General features: G+C 42.0%; 1 non-coding gene and 1 pseudogene across 1 annotated transcript; one reads left to right on the top strand and one right to left on the bottom strand.

Moving 5' to 3' along the window:
• Positions 1 to 1,166: 1,166 nt before the first annotated feature.
• LOC132628406 (mRNA-decapping enzyme-like protein) lies at positions 1,167 to 7,614 on the bottom strand (annotated as a pseudogene).
• Positions 7,615 to 24,374: 16,760 nt separating this feature from the next.
• Positions 24,375 to 24,480, top strand: LOC132629558 (small nucleolar RNA R71). Its single transcript, XR_009578327.1, has one exon. It is a non-coding gene; the product is annotated as a small nucleolar RNA R71 (small nucleolar RNA).
• Positions 24,481 to 26,976: the final 2,496 nt, after the last annotated feature.

The raw sequence follows: 26,976 nt of genomic DNA, 5'->3' as shown, positions 1-26,976 counted from the left end.
TCGTTCAGTTGTTTGGTTTAGCCATGTTGGCTACTGTCAAATATGTTCAGATTGTCTAAGTATTTCTGCATTATGATATTTCAGTCAGACGTTTAGTTAATCAGCATGTGTTAGTTTTATTTTATAAATTAGTTATGTTTTGGTATCACATGTTGATTCAGCCAGCCAGTTGGTTCGCTCGGTCACATGCAGTCAGGCACTGGGTGCCGTGTTACGTCCAGGCCCAGGTTCGGGGCGTGACATATAGATTCACCAATATTGTCCTGGTTGATTTAATTGTGTTTGAATGACCTTCTAAGGAAATAAAATACTTCTTATGCGAAGGAAATTCATTTCAAAGTTTGAACTTTTCTAACGAACAAACAAAATGAGAGAAGGAAATATTTAAGTCAAATCAGATGTTTATTTCTTAAACTCTTGCAGTAAATTTTGTATATTAGAAAGCTACATAAATAAGTACTCCCTTTGTCTCAATTTAAGCGAATAACTGGACAAAGTTTAAAAATAAAAGAAATACTTTTGAAACTTACAGTATAAAACAAGTCATAAATTTTCAAGGGTAAAATCAGAAGTTTAAAGTTAAATTATTATTCCTTCCATCCCTATGTGACGATAATTGATTTTGATTCAGAGTTTAAAAATAAAAGAATACTTTTAAAACTTGTGATCTAAAATAAGCAACAAATATTTATATGACAATAAATCACCTCATTATAGGTAAAATGAAAAGTTTAAAATTTAAACTTATATTAAATATGAAAAGGTATCAATTTTCTTGAGACTGACTAAAAAGGAAAGAACATAACATAAATAGAACAAAAAGATTATTAAATATAACTCTGTGTCATTTTTTTTTACTAACTAAAAAATATCACATAGAATAAGAAAGAGAGTATTGTAATACTTCCTCCTTTCACTTTTACTTATTCACTATCCGAAATACAATTTTTCACTTTTACTTGTTCACTTTAACATATCAAGAAAAAAAAATCCTATTTTACGATAAAACTTTTACCCTTAATACTAACTGTCCATTCCCCAAATCATCCCAAGACTTATTGAAAAGGTTAATAGTCATGGATATCATGGTAAATATGCACTTAATTTATTATTTTCTAGGGAAGTACAAAATCCATTGTGACCAAATAAAAGTGAACGGAGGACAATTTTATCGCGAAAAACTATTCGAAAAGATCATTGATGAACTGAAGACTATTTTGTCTCCAAAACAATAATAATACCATTGCTCTCTACTGTACCAGATTCTTGATCCAGTCTGAAAATGCAAGTACAATATTTTCCCACCAGCTTTCACATGATTGTTTATTGCTTAATGAACACAAAGCACATGGATGGAAAAAACCACAAACATTGTATATAAGGTAACCTACCAAATCTAAACTAGTAACACTAAAAGGCCTAAAATACTATACAAAGTGAGTCTCACAGACTATAAACAGCAGGAACCCAACAAAGATAAACTTGATGCAATCTTTCAGCCAGTAACACTACTTAATGAGATTTTATCAAGTGAAGCGCAAAGGTTCCTCTATTTATCATGTATGATGAGCATTCAAAATAGCGCGGTATACCATGTCAATGAATTGGTCATCCTGCTACGGGAATAGAGACGAAAATCAGATACATAAAGAGACCAGCGGATAATTTGTACCAAAGGGAAAATTGGGCAAAAAATCGATAAAAGTGAAAAATGTCAAGACATGAGTAATCAAAAACTGCCCAACTAGTAAACTAGCTACATCAACAAAACTAAAACCGATGAATTGTGAGTTAGGCTCCAGAAAAGCAAGAAATTGAAGTCCATATAGCCTTGGCAAGTCCCTATTTAACTTTGTCCCTGAATCTCAAACTCGCTATTAGTTTTTACGCGTTGTCTGGACTCGTATTTTCCAGTGATATTATTTGGCAAATTTATATTTTCCAGCCAACTTCTAATAACTCTCCTACAAATCTTTGAGTTTCGGTTGGTGACAAGGTACCCCTTTTTTCAAGAAAGGTGCATGTTATATAGGCGAAAAGTTGAAATAAATATCAATGAACTACAGTGCTTGTATAGCTTCAAAGTTTTTCTTGACATCCTATTTTCTTTCTATTTAAATAGCTCTTCTCGTCTTCTTTCAATTTAGGACACTTATTTCCTTCTGTCTAATATATATACTCATCCTTCTAGAATAGAAAATGGTCTGAACCTTCTAGTCCTAAAGTGACAATCCAGGGGTGGAAATTTTAGCCTTGTAATCCCACCCAAACTAGCAGGCATACTTTGGATCAATATTGATTGGTATCATACTGACTCATTAACTAGACAGCTCAAAGGTTAACGGTTCCAAGACTAACCATAAGAAATGAGGAAGCATACTTCCATCAGCAAAGCTAGTGACGGTTCCCATATAAGAGTGCTTTTTTTGTTAGGGTGACTGATTATCAAAAGCTTTTGAGCGGTGCTACTCACACTATTCCAAAGGGGAGCCTTAGAGATAAAGTTAGTCTCTGTGTGACCTATCACGGGTTTGAGTCGGGGAATTAGTTACTGATACTTGTGTCAATGCCTCCATTACACCCCCTAGGGATGCGGCTCTTCCCCGGACTCTGCATGAATGCGGGATGCTTCACGCACCGGCAACCTTTTTACTCAGACTATTCCAGTTTTTTTTTTCCTTCTTTTTTTTGTCATTACATTTCTTTTTTGAGCGGAGGGTCTATCGGAAACAGTCTCTCTACCCTGTAAAGGTAGAGGTAAGGTCTGCATACATCCTACCCTCCCCAGACCCCACTTGTGGGATTACACTGGGTATGTTGTTGTTGTATTCCAGCTTTTTGTCAAACTTCCCTCTCCAGGATGTCCCAAAACTAAGCCACATTGATGCAGAAAATAGGATTTGCCATTCCAAAACAACCCTTCAATTATAAGATAAACGGCATGACTCTTGAAGAATTTTTTCTGATGGAATGATATTGAAAAGATCACAGTCCCTGTAGATCAACCAGCCGCTGTCGGCCGGACAATGCTCAAAACCTCACTATTCACCAATTTTTAAGTTGCGAGAAGTTAGTGGGGTAGGTAAGTAAGCTGAGGTCAGAGAAAAATTGCAGTTGAGAGTAGGGAAGGAATTTGCTGATGAAAACTCGTTCCCTTTCAGCAGCACTGGAAGGCAAAGGACAGATCTCTTTCAACTTTAACCAACAGAACTAAGGAAGGCAATGATGATGCTGAGTCAGCAACCCCAATATGAGGAAGGTATTTTGTGGTTACGACCAACTGAACAGTGGCCCAAGCAGTCACAATATGAGGAAGTAGGGATGGCAATTGGGGCAGCGCGGGGTGGGGCAGGGCAATCTCTTAAACAGGGCAGGGCAGGGCCACTCTTAAACAGGGCGGGCCGGGTCAAAGCATATTTTCAGAGAAATAAATGGGTTAGGGCAGGGCAGGGCAAGGTTTTAGCTCAAATTCAAAAACAACTGAAACTTTTTTTTCCACTTGCGTGTGCAGCTTTCTGTAGCTTCTTCTACTACGACCCCGCACTATATGTTTTACTTTACAGTATTTTGTACTTTTCTTATTCAGATAATATACTTCAAAATATATTTCTCCTAGGATAGTAGCATGCACATAATAATATTTTTCATTGACATGTTCACATCTAACTTTGACGTTCTTTTTCCCTGGTAACTTTTGAGCATACATCCTTCTAATTTTTATAGTTTACATAAACATACATTACAGATCCTTACTAAAACATATAATTGAAGCTACAAATTCAAAACCAAAAACCCATTTGGTGGTTCCTCGAATGGAGAAGCTCCTGAACAGAGTGAACACATAAAAAGGTAATAGTTCAAAACAAGAAAAGAGTTTAAAGAAAATTCCTAAAACAGCCATGAATTCTTGTTGTTGTAAGCTAAACAGGGCGGGGCTAAATAGGGCGGGGCAGGGTAGGGTGGAAAACAGAAAAATTGTTAAATGGGGCAGGGCAGAGCACGTTGAATTCATGGCAGGGCAAGGCTTCACCCGCCCCGCCCCGCCCTATTGCCATCCCTATGAGGAAATGAAATTCGAGTGGGAAATCTCATCAGAGGAAGAGAAGATCTGTGGAGGTCAAGATGGAAAAGAGAGGAAAGAAATGACTACAGAGTGGAAACAATTAGGGGGAGTTGGAAAGGGCGGAAAGCGGCGGGTGCTCAAATGGATGGGGATGAGATTTGGGGTTTTTGGAACTTTTAGACATCTCATCCAAGGATTTGACGGAAGAACGATTAAAATTATTTTTGGAGTTTGAGAAATTCCCCTTCAGATAAAACATTCGGTCCTTCAGAAAGTAAGGTACTTAATTTTGAAACTATAAACGTCCTTATGTTTCCCGATGGAAAAGCATTTAGAATAAGTGGCAGATAAAAAATTAGGTCCCAGATGAATGAGAGAAGCAACCAAAAACCAGGTCAAACATCCAACAGAAAGTCTGAAAAGCAATTGTTTGCAAACTCTCTCTCTCTCTGTTCTTCTTACTTGAATACTCTTAGCAATGTTCATAATGTGGAAGTTCTCTTCTTCCCCCCCCCCCCCCCCCCCCTAAGTACATACCCTTAGCGCCTCTTTTCTTTGAAAATATATATTTTCAATGTTAGACCAAACGCAATTGACTGCAAATTTTTATAAAAATTTAGACCCATAAAAAAAGTTCAAATAGCAAAGTAACTACCGAATTCAAAACGCTTACTTGAACAAGCATCACAAGTGCCTCACGCACTTTATCTCTGTTAATAGCAGGTCCGTTGTTTGGGGTAGGAGTGAGAGATGGGGGAAGATTGGGAGAAGGAAATGGTTGAAGCAAAGGAGCTCCGTAAGGGCGTTGTAGATTCCTAGGGGGATGAAGTGGAGGAGCAGTAGGCACAGATGAAGAAACAGGTGGTATCAGTGGAGAAGAGGGAGAAGGAGGACCAAAGAATGATGATGGCTTCACTAGATTTGAAAAACCTTTTGGTATCTGGTTCAGGAGCATCAGCAAGGGTAGGCATCAAAGTGGAAGATGTAGAAAGAGAAGGAGATGGCACTGAAGAGGGAGGTACAGCAGCAGGAGTACGAGGAGGAGGTAGGACTACTGCAGATGAGTCGTACGACTTTCCCTGAACTGCAGCATTGGGACCACTCCCAATTCTCATAGCATTCTGCAAAATGAAATGCTAAAATATTCAGTCACGTTAATAATGTGTGTAACAAGAACATCATACAAACAAAAAATTTCATCTCTAACATAGTAACATGGTATTAGTCTAGAAGTATCTCCACTTAGGGTGTGTTTGGTATGGAAGAAAACATCATCTGGAAAATGTTCCCCAATTTTTCTATGTTTGGTTGGTCAAGATCTTTTAAAAAAATATTTTCTCTAGGAAAAGAAGTTTCTTAAATGAAAAAAATGTCACCTTAAATGAGACATTTTCAGTGTCTCCTCCCCACTCACCCAACGCCCCCATCCCCCACCCCTTGACCATCCCACCTCCACCACCCCCGAACCCACACTCTCCACGCCATCTCATCCCCATAATGTTTTGCTAGATAACTTATAAATGTTCTTGGAACCTCAGTTGGTCCCCCATGGATTATGTAATGTTTTGAAAAGTCACATCAAAATTCTTAAAAATAACCATATGGTTAGTTAACATATTGTATAATCTTGTAAAAGGTGTCACTAATACTTTTGCAAGGCTGCCTATTATAAGAATTAATGATCCCAAAGCAAAGGTTAATGATAGAAAGTATTTAGATCTGGCAGAGGAAGTCAGAGACACTATTTTCGGTAAGATAAACATACCGTAACAGCCACATTATGCGGTGGGGGGGGGGGAGGGAGGGAGAGAAAGCAGAAGGGAAGAAAGGGCATACACTGAAGAAATTCACAAAGGAATGATCAGCTGGGACATCTGGAGTATTTGATGTAGTAGATGATGGCTCCAGGGGACTATCAATTACCGACATGCTTGGAAGTGCTTCCAGCTCTTCAAATTCACTGTACCAAAATTACATAAAATCAAAAAGTTTCTCTCAGAAACCAACCAATTGCAATTTGCTTTGAGTCATGGATTATTTTGAGCAGATAGTTAAAAAGGTAATCCAACCCACCAAACTATTCACCTCTCTAAAAATCTTGCAGTTTGCTTGCAACTAAAAGCTTCACTTGTCACAACATAATGTCTCATTAGCTTTTTGTAGTCACTTTCACCATGCATATAGCTTAGTTCTATGAGCAAGTTGGTTTATATAGAAAGCACCCATAGGACTAGAACCAACCTATGCAAACAGCAAACAAGACCCAACAATTTAAAGGCCCTTTCAACACTACTTACATTTCACTAAAAGCGTAGTTTCACCTCAAATACCAATATTATCCTGCTCACCTCAGGTGAGACCGATAACTTTCTTATTTCACAATTCTGCTGTCAATATCATTCTGCGCACTTAGATTTTGATCATATCTATGAGCATCTACTATAATTTTTAACAGCATTTCTAACTCAACTGTTCAACCCCTGAAAATTCAAACAGTGTCTCATTGACCAAGTTCTTTAGGATGGCATCGATTTAAATTTATTATGCTTTCTCTCAATCACACTGCAGTTCAAGATTCTAGCAAACAGAGGGAAGACCAAAAACTTTTTAAGTGCCAAGCAAAACTACTATATCTGAGATGAAAATCAACGCCAAACTGTTTATAATTAAATGCATTAACATTCGAAGAGAATCTATCATTTTTATCAATAAACATATTCTGATCTTTATAAATATGAGCTGAAATACCCTTTGTTTGAAGGTAATTTGAACTTTGTGGGAACCTTAGAATAAGCACTCAGTATCCTGATCACAAGTAAATATCAAAACAGATTATCAGGTACTGAATGGACAATCCTTCTGTGCGTTGAGGTACTGAATCCGTGCCATGCTCAGCCTGCTCACCCATGAGCTCTAACAATGAAGTACTGGCGGCCTGAGATGTACGGAGGGTCTCATCCCTACTCCGCGTGATGTCGCATACTTTTGTTACCTGAAGAGTAGCTGCAAATGCCTCAAGGTGCCTCACCTGGGCCAACCGACACAACTGTGTGATGAGGCACTAGAATATCAAGGTTGTCGCCTCCTGTGGTGCGCGTGCCCGGATGGCCCTACTGATCAAATCACCCAAGTTCATTGGGTACCTCGATAGCATAGAAGCCACAACCACTGCTCTATCCGGTGTGACTATGTTATCTGCTCCCGTGGGCAGAACCCGATAGATGACGAAATTCCACCAGAATTTAACTTCCAAGCTAATATCTGCCTTATGGATTTTGGCACCCAATTTTCTCAACCATAGGGCCTGGTTCGCTGGCCCTCTAGCCATCAATGTCGCAAACCATTCCCGTACAAATTGTTCAGCCCGTCTTTCCATTTTATCATCATATTCCACTATGATCGGTGCCATGAAGTCATCACCAAAATAAAACCGATTGATTGTGACCCCGAGCATACACTGTGTCCAATGGAGGTGCAGCTTTCAAAGCTCTCTTGTTCTTATGGCGCTGCTCGAGCATTACCCTGTATGTAGCATAGAACTCCCGAACCATGGTCGGGCAATAACCCCTGGAGGCTGGGTGAATGCCTCAAGATGATAATGTTGGATGGGATCGGTGATCCAAGGGTAGCTCTCCAAGCCGCTCATACTGATTTGTTCTTCCTCTTGAATATTTCTCCTCGGATGACCCCCGTCGTCTGTATTGGCCCCTCTGACATAGTGCTTTCAACACCCTTCATAGGGGAAGCGGACTGACGTTATCTCCATTTTTTGCAGCCGCTCGTGCTCCTCATCTGAATTTCGCTCAGGAGCGGCTGGTTGGTCTGTCGCTGCATCACTAGAATCACCGGATGTGGAGAATGAAGTCCCCTCGGTAAACTGAGAGAAGACCAAAGTGGGCGATTCTGCTTGGGGCATGGTGGTCTGAGCCCTCGATCGAGTCGTTGGGACGACCGCTTAATTGTCAGAGTCAGAGGGTTCGTCCCTAAGAGTAAGGGTTGTTTGACCCCGACCTCGGCCTTATCTGGGACCACCACCCCACTTGACTTGCTTCTTTGGAGGCATTCCTGAGAAAAGAATACACTTCAATTTTAAGATAACCATAAAAACATAAAAGAATCAGTCAAAAGTACAAGACATGCGATCATTGTTAAAGTTGCCAGTGGTCCGTCGATGTGCTAAGGAATCGTCGAATAGATCGACGAAGTGTCAAAGTTCCCGTCGAACTGTTTGACGCGCCGTCGATCGTATCGTCGATCGCTGGTAAGCCACTGGAAATATTAATCAAAAGACGGTAAGAAAGACGCTACGTCGATCAATTCGACGGGCCGTCGATCTCATCGTCAATCTCATTTCAGCATCAAATTGGCCATTGGAAATTTAAACTAAACGACGGTGGGAAAGACGTCCCGTCGATCGATTCGACGGGTCGTCGAATCCACCATCGATGCTGTTTTTGCTCAACATTAGATAAGGCTCATTCGACGTTAAATAGGACGGTCCGTCGATTGAATTGACGGGCCGTTGAATTGAGCGTCGAATGTTTTTCGCATGCTAGACTATAGATCCTATACATTCTTTGGCCGATGTGCCAATCGTCACGTATGGTGGGGTTACTCAGACTTCACCCCATGTTGGCTTGGGTTAGACTAGGGAAAACATTTGGCGGGCAAAACAACTCGAAGGTCGTAATGCCCTCCAAGCCATTGTGACCCACAATGCCCTACTTTGGCATTTCATCGAACAGTTGGTGGGCAAAACAACGACAACCTCATGACTGAGGTGTATTTGTCGTAATGCCCTTCGACTTGGCTAAAAATCAATCACCCAACAACCACAGACAAATCAACAAACCACCCCCAGCAAAAAATATGAGCATACCAGTCGAAAATAACACGATGAAAAATAAGGAAAGCAATAAGAAATAAGCAACATAAGCCCTAGAATGCAAAAACAAACAATCACAAGGGAGCACTTATCCAGTAAGTCACATACCTTGAAGTAGAATGAAGAGGATTTCAACTTGCTAGAATGGAAAAATACACGAAAAAGCACACACAAAGAGGGACAAAGTAGGAGGGCATGGAGTTGGTTAAGGAAGGGGAGAGTGGGAAGGTTGGGGTGGTAGTTAAGGCAAAGGGGGAGAGGTGGTAGCGAGAGAGAGAGGGAGACGTTTCAGATGAAATAAAAAGGGGGGAGGGGTAACAGACGTGGGTTGTAAACCCACATCCCTGAACCGTCGGGTTAAAATGACGGAGGGAGTGTTCAATCGACGGGGCGTCGATTCAGTCGACGTTCCGTCTTTTTACACGACCCTCCGTGTCTCTCTTTTTTAAAAAAAAAAAAAGCAGAAGAACGCTCGTCGATCAGTTCGACGGAGCGTCAAACCTGTTGTCGATTTGCCATTATTTCCAGTGAACAATATTTCATGTGATTCACTCGACGGTGCATTCGACGTTTCGTCGATCGGATTGACGGTCCGTTGAATGTGTCGTGTAACTACTGTCCTGGCAATTTTCTGGGTTTCAACACTTAGGTTCTGCAACATATCAACAAACTTATAAAACAACACAACAACAAAAATCAACGGAATGAAAGAAAAATATATTGCGAAAGATGCACATGGGTTGCCTCCCAAGAAGCGCATAATTTAACGTCGCGGCACGACGTGATACCACTTTGGATGCTAAGGTCCGGTGCCATGTTTTAACCGGTGAGCATCGACAATCTTGTCACCATCAACCATTCAATGGTAGTGCTTTACCCGATGGCCATTGACTCTGAAAGTACGCATCCCGTCGTCAGACTTTAACTCCATTGACCCATTGGGTGACACACTCACCAAAGTAAAAGGGCCGGACTACTTGGATTTCAACTTACCCAGAAAGATCTTCAACCTCGAATTGAACAGCAACACCGAATCACCCAGTTGAAAATCTCGCTTCAGAAGTTTGACATCATGATAGTGTTTCATCCTTTCTTTGTACAAACTCGCACTGTCATAGGCATGATACCGAAACTCATCCATTTCATTCATTTGAAACAACCGCAACTTGGTTGCTTCGTCCCAATTCATGTTTAATTTTTTTAATGCCCACAAAACCTTGTGTTCAAGTTCAACAGGTAAATGACAAGCTTTACCGAACAACAACCGATAAGGAGAAGTACCAATGGGTGTCTTGAACGCTGTTCTATAAGCCCAAAGAGCGTCATCAAGCTTAGATGACCAATCAGTTCGGTTTGCATTAACCGTCTTGGCTAAAATGCTCTTTATCTCCCAATTTGAGACTTATACTTGCCCACTAGTTTGGGGGTGGTAAGAAGTTGCCACCCTGTGCTGCACTCCATATTTCTCCAAGAGATTAGCGAATTGATTGTTGCAAAAATGAGTGCCACCATCACTAATGATTGCCCATGGAGTGCCAAACCTTGTGAATATGTTTCTTTTGAGAAATTGGATGACACTCTTGCCATCATTGTTGGGCAATGCTACAGCTTCAACCCACTTGGACACATAGTCAACCACGACAAGGATGTATCGCATGCCACGAGAACTTATAAAGGGGCCCATAAAGTCGATGCCCCACACATTGAATAGTTCAACCTCCATGACAAAATTCATTGGCATTTCGTGCTTCTTCCCAATTGATCCTTGGCGTTGACATCGGTCACAATATTTCACCATCAAATTTGCATCATGATAAATGGTGGGACAATAATAGCCACATTCAAGCACTTTAGCTGCTGTGCGGTTCCCACTGTGATTACCCCCCACGGGAGAGTCATGGCAAGCTTTCAAGATTTCCATGGCCTCAGATTCAGCCACACATCGCCGAATGATGTTGTCGGCACAAGTGCGGAATAAATAGGGCTCATCCCAATAGTATTGACGACTATCTCTCAAGAATTTCTTCTTTTGGTAAGCCTTGATATCGTCGGGGATAAGACCTGTCACCAAGAAGTTGGCGATATCTGCATACTACGGGGCAACCTCACAAGATACAGCCAAGAGCCTCTCATCAGGGAAAACATCATTTAACTCAAGATTTCCACTTGGTCTCCCAACTTCCTCAAGTCTAGATAGATGATCCGCAACTTGGTTTTCACAACCTTTTCAATCTTTGACCTCAAAGTCAAACTCTTGCAACAACAAGACCTAACGAATCAACCTTGGCTTTGCATCTTTCTTTGTCATCAGGTATCTCAAAGCCGCATGATCCGTATGAACAACCACTTTGGATCCAAGTAGATAGGCCCGGAACTTCTCAAACGCATAGACAATGGCTAGAAGTTCTTGCTCGGTGGCGGTATAATTCATTTGAGCTCCATTGAGGGTCTTGCTAGCATAATAAATTGGGTGCATGATTTTGTTGTGCCTTTGCCCAAGCACCGCACCAATAGCAAATCCACTTGCATCACACATGAGCTCAAATGGCATTGACCAATTCGGAGATACAATAATTAAAGTAGAGGTGAGCATTTCCTTCAACTCATTAAATGCCTTAAGGAATTTCTCATCAAATTCAAACTTAGCTTCTTTTTCAAGAAGCTTACACATCGGGTTGGCGATCTTGGAGAAATATTTGATGAATCGCCGATAGGAACCGGCATGTCCCAAGAAACTGCGAACCCCTTTGATAGAGATTAGTGGAGGGAGCTTGGCTATGACATCAACTTTTGCTCGATCTACCTCAATTCCCTTGTCGGAAATCTTATGGCCCAGGACAATCCCTTCTGTCACCATAAAATGACATTTCTCCCAATTAAGTACAAGGTTGGTTTCTTCACACCACTTCAATACCTTACCAAGATTGGCAAGACATTCGTCAAAGGAGTCACCAACAACAGAAAAATCATGCATGAAGACTTCCAAGAAATCTTCCACCATATTTGAGAAAATAGACATCATACACCGTTAGAAAGTAGCCGGGGCATTTCACAAGCCGAAAGCCATGCGGCTGAAAGCAAAAGTGCCATAAGGACAAGTGAAAGTAGTCTTCTCCTGGTCCTCTAATGCAATGTTGATTTGGTTGTACCCCGAGTACTCATCCAAAAAGCAATAATAAGCTCTTCCAGCTAGCCGATCAAGCATTTGATCAATAAAAGGCATAGGGAAGTGGTCTTTACAAGTTGCGGTGTTTAGCTTTCGGTAGTCCATAAACACTCTCCATCCGGTGACTGTCCTTGTAGGAATCAACTCATTCTTGGAGTTAGGGAAAACAGTGATGCCTCCCTTCTTTGGCACACATTGTACCGGACTAACCCATGGACTATTTGCAATTGGGTATACAACACCCACATCCAACCATTTGATTATCTCTTTCTTGACCACTTCTTGCATAGAAGGGTTTAGTCTCCTTTGATGCTCTACACTTGATGAACTATCCTCCTCAAGCTCGATTCTATGTTCACAAATACCGGAGGGAATTCCCCTAATATCAGCAATAGTCCACCCAATAGATTTTCGATAAGCCCACAACACTTTAAGCACCTTTTGAGTTTGTTCCTCACTCAACAAAGATGAGAGAATAACCGGTAAAGTATTATCTGGACCAAGAAAAGCATACTTCAAATGAGAAAAAAGTAGCTTGAGCTCAAGTTTTGGAGGCTCAATAATCGAAGGCTTAGCCGGAGGAGTGGTTCTTTTATCAAGATCAAAAGATAGTTTCTTCGGCTCATAAGAGTATGAACCCCGGCCAATGAGATAATTAACTGTTTCAATATACCCCTGCATGTTATCCGCCTCGAAGTTTACCAAAATAGCCGAAAATGTCTCGTCAAAGTGCTCCTCTTCTAACTTATGTTCCACCGCTTCGTCTATCATATCGAATGAATCAATGACTGAAATGCTCTCATAAGCACTAGGAAATTTTAACCCCTTGCTAGCTTGGAAGGTTACCTGATAACGTCCAAATCCACCCTATTAATTAGAATGGGCACGGTCGTATGCAAATATAATTTACCCAACTATGAGTCGGGGTCGAATCCCACAGAGAACAATATGTAGGTGATTTAAGCAGATTAGGAATTATCACTAACAATAGCTATGCCCGAACGCATCAATGGTTGTTTTTGATAAGGTTTTTATAAAATATGGAAATATAAATTCTAATCTACAAAGCAAGTAAATTGATCAATGGCAACAAGAATGGAAGGAGGGAAACTACTTCTCAAGTAACGATCCAATCTATTTCACGAATTGTAAATAATAGCAAGTTTATGTTATTTAGCCTCGGATAATGACTCTAAATTAACTTCTTCCGAAGATTAACTAGACTACCCAATTGAAGATCCCTCAAGCAATTAGGAGCATTAAGAACACCCGAATATGGCTACAAGTGGTATTGCCTATTCCTAGGTCAACTTCCATTAGATGAGGGTTAACGCCCCAAATTCATGTTAATTATCCTATCCCAACTCCGTTTTTCCTCTTCCGAGTTTCAAACAAAGTAAATGGACGAGTTCAAAGGTTAGCTAATCCAATGAAAACATTCAAGAACAAAAATAATTAAAATAGCAAAAACTTACTTGATTAAGAACAATGCAAATGAATAAATAAGCACAACAAGAGTATCAATCTTAATTGTCACCAAGGGATTTCCATCAACAAGGATTAAAAAGAAGAGAGAACATTTTTGTAGGAACCCTAGCCTCCAACTTGTGGGAGCTGCCAAAGATAATCTGATATTTTGCCCTAGTTTTCTATTTATATGAATTGGGATGGAAGAAATCGTCAAAATCCGAGTTCTGGTCGAAATTGCCGAAAATCCTTCATCGCGATCGCGCCATGTGTCTGCGCGATCGCGTGGATGACGTCGGCTTCCACTGCTCCCTTCATCACGATCACGTGTCGATACTGTGCGATCGCGTGGAATTAACAACGCGCGTAGGCGCGATCGCGTTAATTTCCAGCGCGATCGCGTGGAGTACATTTCCCGCGTGGGCGCGATCGCGTGGGTACTCTGCGCGATCGCGCAGAGTATTTTTCCACGATATTTTCCAGAACCTCCAGTAAATTCCAATTTTGCAACTTTTTTGCTTGTTTTCCACACTTAGGCTCTAGGGACCTCGTATTACCTGAAACATGACAAAAACTACGTAAAATGACATAGACTTGCTTAAAAACAAGTAAAACTTATAGTTAAAAAGCATCGATTGTGGCATAAAATCACGCCACATCAACACCCCCAACTTAAAGTATTTGCTTGTCCTCAAGCAAGCCATACAAAACCATGACTCAATCTAACACCTAGATATTATAGAATAACAATGTCTACATTGGTTTTGACTCTGAACTACCGGCATGCATGTTTTCCTTTAAACGACCACCCCAACTTTCTACTTTAAAACAATATGCATAACTCAAGAACACTACGACTAACCATGAAGCTTCAATGAATGACATCATATTATCGAACATATTATGGTGCACACAAACGCTACTTTAGGCGGTCACTTTATTTTGTTCAATTTTCATCCTTATGCCCTCACATAGACCAAAGAATGTCCCAACACACATATATACGACAAGAATGGGACGAAGACGAAAGAGAAGAGAAAAACACTCACACTCACAAAGAAAATTCATATTTACACATGCAAATACCATAGGCTTGCCCTTATTTTCTATGTTCTCATCCTAGGATTGTTCGGTTGTGATCTCATTAGGACTTGTTTCGGCTTGTAATGTAGGTTTAGGGACGGGTCGGATACTTTTTGGATATTAGTGACTCACCCTCCTTGAACACTACAACATCTTTTCACCTTAGTTCGCCTCTTTTCTTTCCACCCCTTTATTTTCTTTTAGTTTTTGGCCTCGATGTGGTTTTACTTCTAACCAACCTAGAATTCTTTTTGCGTTACAGTTTTCTGATTTTTTTTTTTTATATATATATATATATATATATATAACCACATCGAATCTTCACTAGCAAACTCCACCACCCCCAACTTTTGTTTTGAACATGTACTCCACATTTAATTCACCTCCAACTTAGACATTTTGCCTCATCTAATTAATAGCATCAAGGAGGGCACGGGTGTGAAGATGAATTAATTTCACAAAGGGTAAGGTTTCATAATTGGCTAGCCAAGAAAAAGGTCAAAAAGGCTCAAAGGGGAAACTAGGGGTATTTTCAGCTTTTGGAGAGGCTTATTTAGGCACAGTGACTTATTTACCCAAAGAAAGCCTAAGATCATTTCACAACCAAACTAACTTTCGTATTTCAAACAAGACCAACCGGGCAAGTTCTAGATTATACATGCATAAACAGAATCAAACTAACACTTCACACACACATCGGCATAAGGACACTAATTTTTACACTTGTGACCTCCTAAGTAGTAATTCATCACACACAACACCCCAATAATCACAATGTCATATAAAGAATCAATCATGTCAGACAATAACTGTTCTAAGTATGCATTTTTTTATTTTTCGAGGGGTCCAAAAATTTCAACAAACACAATACATGCCATTAGTTATCAAGTAGTACCAAATAAAACAAAATTATTCTATTCAACCTAAGCAACATCCTAAACATGCCAGTTTCAACAAAATGAAAATCCCCTTCAGGAAAAGAACTCTGGCAAAGAAAGCCGAAAGGGTGCCTAAACACATATTTACTCTCCACTACTATGAAGTAGTCCCACCCCCAACTAAAGAAGCATGCATTGTCCCCAAAGCATGAAACGAAGTAAACCAAAGGGATAGGGCTACCTGGAACGCTCTAGGCGTCCTGCTTGTCCTGAGGTCTCGTCACCTCAGTAGTGGTGTCCAGTGACTGCTCTGCAGCTGGAACGGTAGTACCAACTGCTGACCCTATTGGACCCCGAGAGCGTGGTTGCCCCCCTGGACTCATAGCACTGCCTGTCATCTCAACAGTTGGGGCATGGCTGGATGACGCCCCTGTAAACTGGGTCTCCTCACGAGAGAGTCGCTGAACCTTTCGAAACTGCTCGTCCTCATCACTGGCATCCTCCTCCTCATCAGTCTCCCCGTCCTCCCTAGGCCTTTTGCTGGTGGCCCGAGTTGGGGACTCATCTCCCAGCAAGTCGACAACAGGCAACAGAGATGCTAAATCTAGCGTCTGTGCTTGTGGCGGGGCTGCAAATGCAAATCCCTCTTTCACTTTCAATGCTAGCACATCTGTCTTCAGTTGCATCAATTCTGTTTGCATTGTCCCTAGATCGACTGTAGGGCCCACCTTCTCAAGATTCAAAATCCGCCGCTCAAGTCCATCGATCCTAGAATGAATGAGTTTATGGGAATCTTCCCACTTCTTCCTTGCGGGATCCAAGGCTGCTGCCACCCGTTTATCTATATAACCCTGTAACTGTCCCATCAAATTAGCAACATGGCGGTCTGCCCTGTCTGCTTTGACAAACGCATCATGGAAATTTTGAGCATTAAACTGTATCATAACACCGCCAGGCAAAGCTGTCAAAGCCGAGGCCACATGGCTGCTCTGAGAGGTAGGATTGCTGGGAATAGCTGGAGCGGCCTGGGAGGAGGGCCCTGTAGATGTATCCGCGGTGCCCGAAACGAGCTGATCTGATGTGCTTGTGGCAGTCAGCCTCTTCTGCGATGTCTCGGGAGCTGCTGGCTCACTTCCCTGTGATGCTGGAGCAGGCAGCCCAGCTGCTAGCTCTATAGGAACATCTGGAGTAAGGTGGATGTCCCCATCTCGACTCTTCCAAAGGTCATACACACTCTTGGCTATTAACCGATGATCTCGATGTGCGTAATGATCTAGATTTTCCCGTAAGCACAATGCTGTAATGAGGCAGGGATATGCTAGTGACAACTCCTTGGTCATTGCTCTGTGGTGAATTTTTTGAACCACCAACTCTCCTACATTTATGTTGTATCTTGACATGATGGCCGCTACTAGTATGGCCCGCTCAACCGTCAACACATTATCCGCCTGACTGGGGTACAACCTATGAATCAACACGCTCCACCAAAATTTTCCTTCCACGGACAAATCTGCTTTCTTTATTTGTAACGAGGTGTTTCTACTCCATTCAGGGGAACCCCTTGCTATCACCGACGCAACCCATGGTAACTCAGCCCGTTTGTCGTTCCGATCTCCACCCAATCTGTATTGAAGCTCATCTGTGTTTGGAGGTGGTACATAGTCGGGGCCAAAGTAGAAACGATTGATCGTTTCAGTAGAAATATTTATTCTCTTGCCTCGGACTGTCACCTCTGTCAACGGGGGTGGCTTTTGCTTCCTAAGCTGAACCGGCTTGAAGGTATTTTTCATTTCCGCCGCATAGTTAGCATAAAATTCCCGAACTAGGGATGAGATGTACTCCCCTGGAGGGTGGCTAATGAAGTGCCACTGATGGTGATCAAGAGTAGCAAGAAGCCGTGGAAAACCCGCCAGTCTGTCTAGGCTAATTCGTTTCTCCTCATGGATGCTTTTCTTCGGGCCACCCCCTTCTTTTTCTTCAAGGCCCTGCTCGTATATTTCTTTGGAACCCGACACGGAAAACCTAACACTGTGTTCTGATTTTTCCTTCATTCGGATTTCCTTCAGCCGGGCAGCCTCCACCTCATCTTCCGAGCTGCTAGATGATGTGGAAGTGTCCTTCTCTTCAGACTGGGAGGACACTTGTACCTGAGTAGCACCCTTAGCTCTAGTGAGTCTTGCTGCCAGTGGTTCGTCATCCCCTGCGCTACTTTCGCCTTGGTCGGGCTCATCACGAATGCGTCGGCGACTTTGAGCTCTGTCCCTACCTTGTGACGTGGTTGGACCACTTCCTCGAATTTTGGGAGGCATACCAGTAGAAAGCAAGTAAGTACCGCCTGCAAATTATATGTGAAGTGCACAAGTTGCATGGAATTTAAAAGTGTCAAATGTGTTGGTTGGATCAATTGACGGTGATGTTTTACGGATCGTAGAAATTTCTACGGTCCGTCAAACCTACCGTCAAATGATCCCAACAGATAACAAGCACTGTGACTATTAGACGATGAGGTTTTACGGTCCGTATAAATTTATACGGTCCGTCAAACCTACCGTCAAATGGTCACAGTAAGTGGGTTTTGTTTAGATCATTTCACGATGAGTTTTACGATCCGTAAAACAATTTTGCGGATCGTCAAACCAACCGTCAACTGGTCACAGTACCTGATAGTCTCATAAACAATTTGACTACACAGCTTGACGAACCGTCAAAATTTTTACGGTCCGTCAAAGTTGTAGTCGAAATTTTTTGTTTTTCTTCACTCAGTTCATGTTGTTCATTGTTACACTCGATTCGTTAATTCACAGACAAGATTATACATTCCAGCCCCTCTAAGAACTCAGAAAAAGCCGGGGTTACTCAGACTTCACCCCTTTTGGTTATGATTTTCCTTTTGGGCAATTTATCGAACAATTGGTGGGCATCTCAGTGATTGACTCCAAAGGCTTGAACAAAATCATTGAAATGCCCTCCAACCCAACAGATCATCAATTATGAGTTGTCCAATAGCCAAATTTATGCACACACCCCAATCCCGACATATATTATCCATGATGAGACATAATTCCCATTTATGACCATAGGAACATAGAATCACATACCTGTTGGCTTGGTGAAGTTCGGAATACAGCACACAATCACTAATTTCCCAACGGACCTTGGTCTCGTGAATTCAAACAGCAAAAACAATTATTTTTACCCCAAAATTTGAAATATAAGACGGCTGGGAATTGTAGGTTTTGGCTAAGGCAAAGAGAGAGAGCAAAATGGAAAAGGGAAAGAGGGGACGTAGGAAGTGGGGGATGGGAGTTGGAAGGGAGTTGTATGGGTGAATATTAATAGTTAGTGGAAGATGGAAGATGGAAGACGAAAAGAATGGACTGAATCTGTAATGCAATGGGAAAGAAAAAAAAAATAAGAACCAGCCGTCTCTTTATATTCCTAAAAAAAAAAACTATCAGTTAAACTATATATATATTTTTTTAATTTTTTATTTTTGAACGTTTTACGGATCGTAAAAACTTTTTACGAGCCGTAAAAACGTTTTACGACTTACCTGGTAACACAAAATGGCATCCTTTACTGTGACGGTTTTACGCTGACATTTGACGTACCGTAAAATTTTATACGGTCGTCAAATTTAGCGTAAACGCATCACAGTGAGCAGGTTTTGTTTGTACCATTAAGCGGTTCATTCTACGGTCCGTCAACTTATTTTACGGTCCGTCGAATGTACCGTCTAACGGTTTGTTTTTTTTTTTTTTTTTCATTTCGTTTTTTTTCTTTTTTTCTTTTTATCCTGCACCAAAACAAACATTACCTTATATCCAACCAGAAACCTAAATGAAAATAATTATTACACTTGGGTTGCCTCCCAAGAAGCGCTTGATTTAACGTCGCGGCACGACGGTGGTGATCATTTACTCCTGATCTTGGTGCACCAAATCATTGTTCGTTCCGAGGTGTTTCAACCTATATCTGTCAACAATCCTGTCCTCGGAAACCATACCGTGATAGTGCTTCAATCTCTGCCCATTCACTTTAAATGTCCGAGTACCATCTCCGGACTTTAACTCAATTGCTCCATGGGGTGACACACCTACCACCTCAAACGAACCAGACCACCTTGATTTAAGCTTACCAGGCAGCAATTTCAACCGAGAGTTAAACAGCAATACAAGATCACCCTTGTAGAACTCTCGCTTCAGGATCTTTTTGTCATGGTATTGCTTCATCCTTTCTTTATAAAGTGCTGCACTCTCATATGCCTGGTACCAAAATTCATCCATCTCATTTAGTTGAAATAACCTGAGCTTGGTTGCTTCCTCCCAATCCATATTCAGTTTCTTCAGCGCCCACATAGCCTTGTGCTCAAGCTCAACCGGCAAGTGACAAGCTTTTCCGAACACAAGATTGAAGGGTGAAGTCCCAATCGGGGTCTTGAAAGCAGTCCGGTATGCCCATAGAGCATCATCGAGCTTGCGGGCCCAATCAGTTCTATTTGCATTCACGGTTTTTGCTAGAATATTTTTGATCTCCCTATTGGATACTTCAACCTGTCCACTTGTCTGAGGGTGATAAGGTGTTGCCACCCTATGTTTGACACCATATTTCTCCATCAATCCCGCGAAGGCTCTATTACAAAAGTGTGATCCACCATCGCTGATTATAGCCCTTGGAGTACCAAAACGAGTAAATATGTTCTTTTTGAGGAACCCCATAACACTCCTGGCCTCGTTATTAGGTAAAGCCACTGCTTCTACCCATTTTGACACATAGTCCACAGCAACCAAGATGTATTTCATGCCACCCGAGCTCACAAAGGGTCCCATAAAGTCAATCCCCCAGACATCGAACACTTCTACCTCCATAACAAAATTCATAGGCATTTCTTGCCTTTTTCCGATATTCCCTTGCCGCTGACATTGATCACAGGACCGAACCAATAGATTAGCATCGTGAAAAATGGTCGGCCAGTAATAGCCGCATTCAAGTACCTTAGCTGCAGTTCGGTTTCCTCTATGGTGACCCCCAACAGGAGAGTCATGGCACGCTTTTAGAATTTCCATCACTTCACTTTCTGGAACACAACGCCGAATGATGTTATCAGCGCATGTGCGGAACAAATAAGGCTCGTCCCAATAGTACTGTCGAGCATCCCGCAAGAATTTCTTCTTTTGGTAAGTTTTGATATCATCGGGAACTATACCTGTTACCAAATAATTGGCAAAATCAGCATACCATGGTGCTACCTCATTTGACACCGCCAACACCCTCTCGTCTGGAAAAGCATCATCTATATCAAGCTCCTCAGACGGTCTCCCAGCCTCTTCAAGCCGAGAGAGATGGTCAGCCACCTGGTTTTCAGTGCCCTTTCGGTCTTTTACCTCAAAATCGAACTCTTGCAGCAGTAGCACCCATCTGATCAGTCGCGGCTTTGCTTCCTTCTTTGCCATGAGGTATCTCAAGGCTGCATGATCAGTATAAACCACAACTTTGGACCCCAACAAGTAGGCCCGAAATTTTTCGAAAGCAAACACAATGGCAAGCAGCTCTTGCTCCGTCACTGTGTAATTCATCTGTGCAGCATTCAGCGTTCTGCTAGCATAATAAATCGGGTGCATAATTTTATTGTGCCTCTGCCCAAGCACAGCACCTATTGCGAAACCACTCGCATCACACATCAGTTCGAATGGTAGGGACCAGTCAGGAGCAATAATAATAGGGGCAGTAGTGAGACGCTCTTTTAGCTCCTCGAATGCCTTCTGGCACTTGTCATCAAATACGAATTTAGCCTCTTTTTCAAGAAGCTTGCACATAGGGTTTGTGATCTTAGAGAAATCTTTGATGAAGCGCCTATAGAACCCAGCATGTCCCAAGAAACTTCGGACACCCTTGACTGAGATGGGTGGAGGAAGTTTTGCAATTACATCAATTTTCGCTTGATCGACCTCGATTCCCTTTTCGGAGATTTTGTGACCGAGGACGATTCCTTCCTTCACCATAAAGTGGCATTTCTCCCAGTTCAGCACCAGATTGGTCTCCTCACACCTTCTTAGCACTTGACCCAGATGGCCTAGACAATCTTCAAATGAGTCACCCACCACGGAAAAATCATCCATGAACACCTCTAAGAAATCCTCCACCATGTCGGAGAAGATTGACATCATACACCTCTGAAAGGTGGCTGGTGCATTACACAACCCAAAAGGCATCCGGCTGAATGCAAATGTCCCATAAGGACAAGTGAATGTGGTCTTCTCCTGATCTTCCAGAGAAATGTTTATCTGATTGTAGCCCGAATAACCATCAAGGAAACAATAATAAGAACGCCCTGCTAGTCTATCCAACATCTGATCAATGAAGGGCATAGGGAAGTGGTCCTTGCTCGTGGTTGTGTTGAGCTTGCGATAATCCATGCAAACTCTCCAACCGGTGACAGTTCTGGTCGGGATCAACTCATTCTTAGCATTCGACACCACAGTGATACCGCCCTTCTTAGGAACACATTGGACCGGACTCACCCATTTACTATCAGCAATAGGGAAAACCACGCCTGCATCTAGCCATTTGATAATCTCTTTCTTGACAACTTCTTGCATGTTCTCGTTTAGTCGCCTCTGATGCTCTACACTTGGTTTGCTGCCGTCCTCCAACTGAATTTTGTGCTCACAGATCCCAGATGGGATACCTCGAATATCTGCTATGGTCCAACCAATAGCACGCCTATACTCCCTCAATACCTCTAAAAGTTGCACAATCTGCTCCTCAGTCAATGAGGCTGACACAATCACCGGTAATGTGTTGTCGGGACCAAGGAACTCATATCTCAGGTGTGATGGGAGCTGCTTAAGCTCTAACTTAGGTGGCTCAATGATCGAAGGATTTGCTGGAGGAGTTGTTCTATTTTCCAGATCAAGACTCAGCTTCTTTGGGTGGTATGTGTATGAGCCCAACCCCACAAGTGAATTAACTGTCTCCTCATAGCCTTCCATATTTTCAGCATCAAAATTCATCAGAATACCAGCCAAAGCCTCACCTAAGCTCTCTTCTTCCATTTTGAACTCCACTGCATCATTAACAACATCCCATGAATCAATTACCGAAATACTCTCGTAAGCACTTGGTAACTTCATCCCTTTGCTAGCCTGAAAGGTTACTTCTTCATTGTTGACTCGGAACTTTATTTCATTTTTTTCAGAATCCATCAAAGCCCTCCCTGCACAGTCAAGAATCACGAAATCAGCGGGCAACATAAAATCACCAACCCGCACAATGACATCATCCACCACCCCAACAGGTCTTTTGATAGACCTATCAGCCATTTGCAGTCTCATCGTAGTCGGCCTTGGCATCCCCAAACCTGATTGTTTATAAATAGCAAGGGGCATCAAATTTATACTCGCCCCATTATCACACAAAGCACGAGCAAAATCATGGTGCCCAATAGAACAAGGGATGGTGAACGCCCCAGGTTCTCCCTTTTTCTGAACAAGTGTGGTTGATATGATGGAACTCACAGTGTGAGTCAAACTCACGGTTTCATGTTGAACCGTCTTCCTCTTGGTCAGCATATCCTTCAAGTATTTTGCAAAACCCGGCATTTCCTTGACAGCTTCCAAGAAGGGAAAATTTAGAGATAACTGCTTCAGCTGATCATAAAACTTCTCGAACTTAGCATTTTCTTTCTTCTTCACCAACCTTTGAGGGAAGGGAGGTTTAGATTTGAATAGCTGCGTCAAAGGGCGTAGAGCCCCTTTTACAGCCTGCTTACTCGTGTCATCAGCTTCTCCCACCATCTCTGGAATTTTAGCAACCTTCTTGTCGGTAGGCCTCTCATCAGCAATGATGGGTGTTTCAGACTGCACCTCATTCTCTTCATCTAATTGTTCAAGATCAATCATCTTCTCAGCAGCCCCCTGGATTGTTTTACCACTCCTAGTAGTGATGGCAAACGCACGGTCTATACCGCCTCCCCCATTTCTGGGATTTGGAATAGTGTCACTCGGAAGTCCTCCCTTTTTAGGAGGGTGCTGCTCTTTGGAAATGTCCCTCATCTGCGACTCAAGCTTCTGAATAGCTGCTGTATGGGAACCCACTATTTCTGCCAGCCCAGATAAAGTTCTGTCAGACTTAGATTGGTTTGCCAAAATCTGCTCAAGCATTGCTTCAATCTTCGAACTACCTTGCTCTGATGACTCACTTTTCGGTGGTATATAAGGATTGGAACTCTTGTTCCCAAAATTGTTGTTGTTGTTGTAGCTCCTGTGGTTTCCACCACCATAATTATTATTGTAGTTCCCAGAGTTATTATAAGCACCTTGGCCTTGGCTTTGGCCTTGGCCTTGCTGCGGTCTCCATTGATTCTGACTCTGATAGCCGCCTTGGTAATTCTGTCTTTGATACCCCCCTTGAGAGTTGTTAACATAGTTAGCGTCTTCCACCTGCCTAGATGGCCCCTCAAGGAACGGACCATCTTGAGCATGGTACATCCCTTGCGGCAAGACTGTATCATCTTCACAAACATTTACCTTTTTGATTTGAGATTCATCAAACTTCTTTGTCAGCAGGGAAATATTTGTTGCAAGTTCTGCCAGTGTTTGCTGGGTGTCCTGATTCTCTTTCACTATATTCTGGAGCATGGCATTACCATATGGTACCACATCAGCATTGTTCGAGTGCCAAGCCTGATTATGAGTTGTCAGCTTGTTAAGTATGGTGGTCACTCGTTGAAAGGTCTTGTTCATAAAACACCCATCAGCTGCATTGTTAGCTACTGACTGTGTCACTGGATCTAACCCTCGATAGAACTTCTCCATCAATATATTTTCCGGAAAACCATGATTTGGGCTCCTCTGCAAATACTCTTTGAATCTCTCCCACGCTTCATATAGTTGTTCCCCCGGTCGCTGCTTAAATTCATATATTTTATCACGAATTTCAGCCTTTTTGCTAGGGGGGTACCACTTTGTGAGAAAAGCAGCTACCATTTCTGCCCATGAAGTAATCGAATTTCGTGGCAGCTTCTCAAACCATGTTCTTGCCTCTCCCGCTAAGGAATATTTGAATAACCTCAACCGAATAGCATCTTGTGGAACATTGTTCTGGATGTGATTAGCACACACATCCACAAAATTCTGCAAATGACGTTGAAGGTCATTCTCGGTAGAATTCCGAAAGTATCCCTCAAGTTTCAACAACTGGTATAGAGAGGAATCAATTCTCACAGTAGCAGCTCCAACTCGAGGCTGAACAATAGGAGATGCATAGTCCTCCTCTGGAACAAGTTCAACGAAAATATTCTCATCATCTGATTCATTCGCCTGATTGTTCACCAGATTTCCCTGGTTTGCAGCACGTTGATTTTGCTGATGTCGATTCATGTTCACCTTATTTACACAAAGTAGCAAACAAGGTGTGATGGAATAAGCAAAAGACTTTAATCAAAGCAAACACTATTTAGTAATTTCAAAACCGTATTCCCCGGCAACGGCGCCATTTTTGATAACGTCCAAATCCACCCTATTAATTAGAATGGGCACGGTCGTATGCAAATATAATTTACCCAACTATGAGTCGGGGTCGAATCCCACAGAGAACAATATGTAGGTGATTTAAGCAGATTAGGAATTATCACTAACAATAGCTATGCCCGAACGCATCAATGGTTGTTTTTGATAAGGTTTTTATAAAATATGGAAATATAAATTCTAATCTACAAAGCAAGTAAATTGATCAATGGCAACAAGAATGGAAGGAGGGAAACTACTTCTCAAGTAACGATCCAATCTATTTCACGAATTGTAAATAATAGCAAGTTTATGTTATTTAGCCTCGGATAATGACTCTAAATTAACTTCTTCCGAAGATTAACTAGACTACCCAATTGACGATCCCTCAAGCAATTAGGAGCATTAAGAACACCCGAATATGGCTACAAGTGGTATTGCCTATTCCTAGGTCAACTTCCATTAGATGAGGGTTAACGCCCCAAATTCATGTTAATTATCCTATCCCAACTCCGTTTTTCCTCTTCCGAGTTTCAAACAAAGTAAATGGGCGAGTTCAAAGGTTAGCTAATCCAATGAAAACATTCAAGAACAAGAATAATTAAAATAGCAAAAACTTACTTGATTAAGAACAATGCCAATGAATAAATAAGCACAACAAGAGTATCAATCTTAATTGTCACCAAGGGATTTCCATCAACAAGGATTAAAAAGAAGAGAGAACATTTTTGTAGGAACCCTAGCCTCCAACTTGTGGGAGCTGCCAAAGATAATCTGATATTTTGCCCTAGTTTTCTATTTATATGAACTGGGATGGAAGAAATCGTCAAAATCCGAGTTCTGGTCGAAATTGCCGAAAATCCTTCATCGCGATCGCGCCATGTGTCTGCGCGATCGCGTGGATGACGTCAGCTTCCACTGCTCCCTTCATCGCGAACGCGTGTCGATACTGTGCGATCGTGTGGAATTAACAACGCGCGTAGGCGCGATCGCGTTAATTTCCAGCGCGATCGCGTGGAGTACATTTCCCGCGTGGGCGCGATCGCGTGGGTACTCTGCGCGATCGCGCAGAGTATTTTTCCACGATATTTTCCAGAACCTCCAGTAAATTCCAGTTTTGCAACTTTTTTGCTTGTTTTCCACACTTAGGCTCTAGGGACCTCGTATTACCTGAAACATGACAAAAACTACGTAAAATGACATAGACTTGCTTAAAAACAAGTAAAACTTATAGTTAAAAAGCATCGATTGTGGCATAAAATCACGCCACATCATTACCTCTTCATCATTGACCCGAAATTTTATTTCATTCTTTTTCGAGTCCATTAGGGCTCTCCTGGTGGCAAGAAATGGTCTTCCCAAGATAATTGGGACTTCTCTGTCAACCGCACAATCAAGGATGACAAAATCTGCCGGTAATAAGAATTCCCCTACTTTAACAAGGATATCATCAACAACCCTACCGGTCTTTTGATGGTTCTATCGGCCATTTGGAGACGCATGCTCGTTGGTATAGGTGTTCCCAAACCAGCTTGCTTATATATGGCCAGTGGCATCAAGTTAATACTAGCTCCATTGTCACATAAAGCACGAGCGAAATCATGATGACCGATGGTGCAAGGGATAGTGAAAGCCCCGGGATCTCTCTTCTTTTCAACCTTTGATGACGAAATAATAGCGCTCACACGGTGGGTGACTCCCACCGTATCATTCTTGATTGGCCTTTTCTTCGTCAACAAATCTTTCAAGTATTTAGCAAATCCCGGCATTTCTAGGAATGGGATATTCATTGACAACCCTTTTAATTGGTCTTAGAATCGTTGGCACTTGGCATCCTCCGTTCTTTTCATCAATCTTTATGGGAACGGGGGAGGAGACTTATATGTTTGAGTCAAGGGTTTAATTGCCCCCGTGACCTTGCTCTTTTG

Source organism: Lycium barbarum, chromosome 2, assembly GCF_019175385.1.
Source record: "Lycium barbarum isolate Lr01 chromosome 2, ASM1917538v2, whole genome shotgun sequence".
Classification (NCBI taxonomy): domain Eukaryota; kingdom Viridiplantae; phylum Streptophyta; class Magnoliopsida; order Solanales; family Solanaceae; genus Lycium; species Lycium barbarum.
This window is presented reverse-complemented; position numbering and strand designations above follow the sequence as displayed.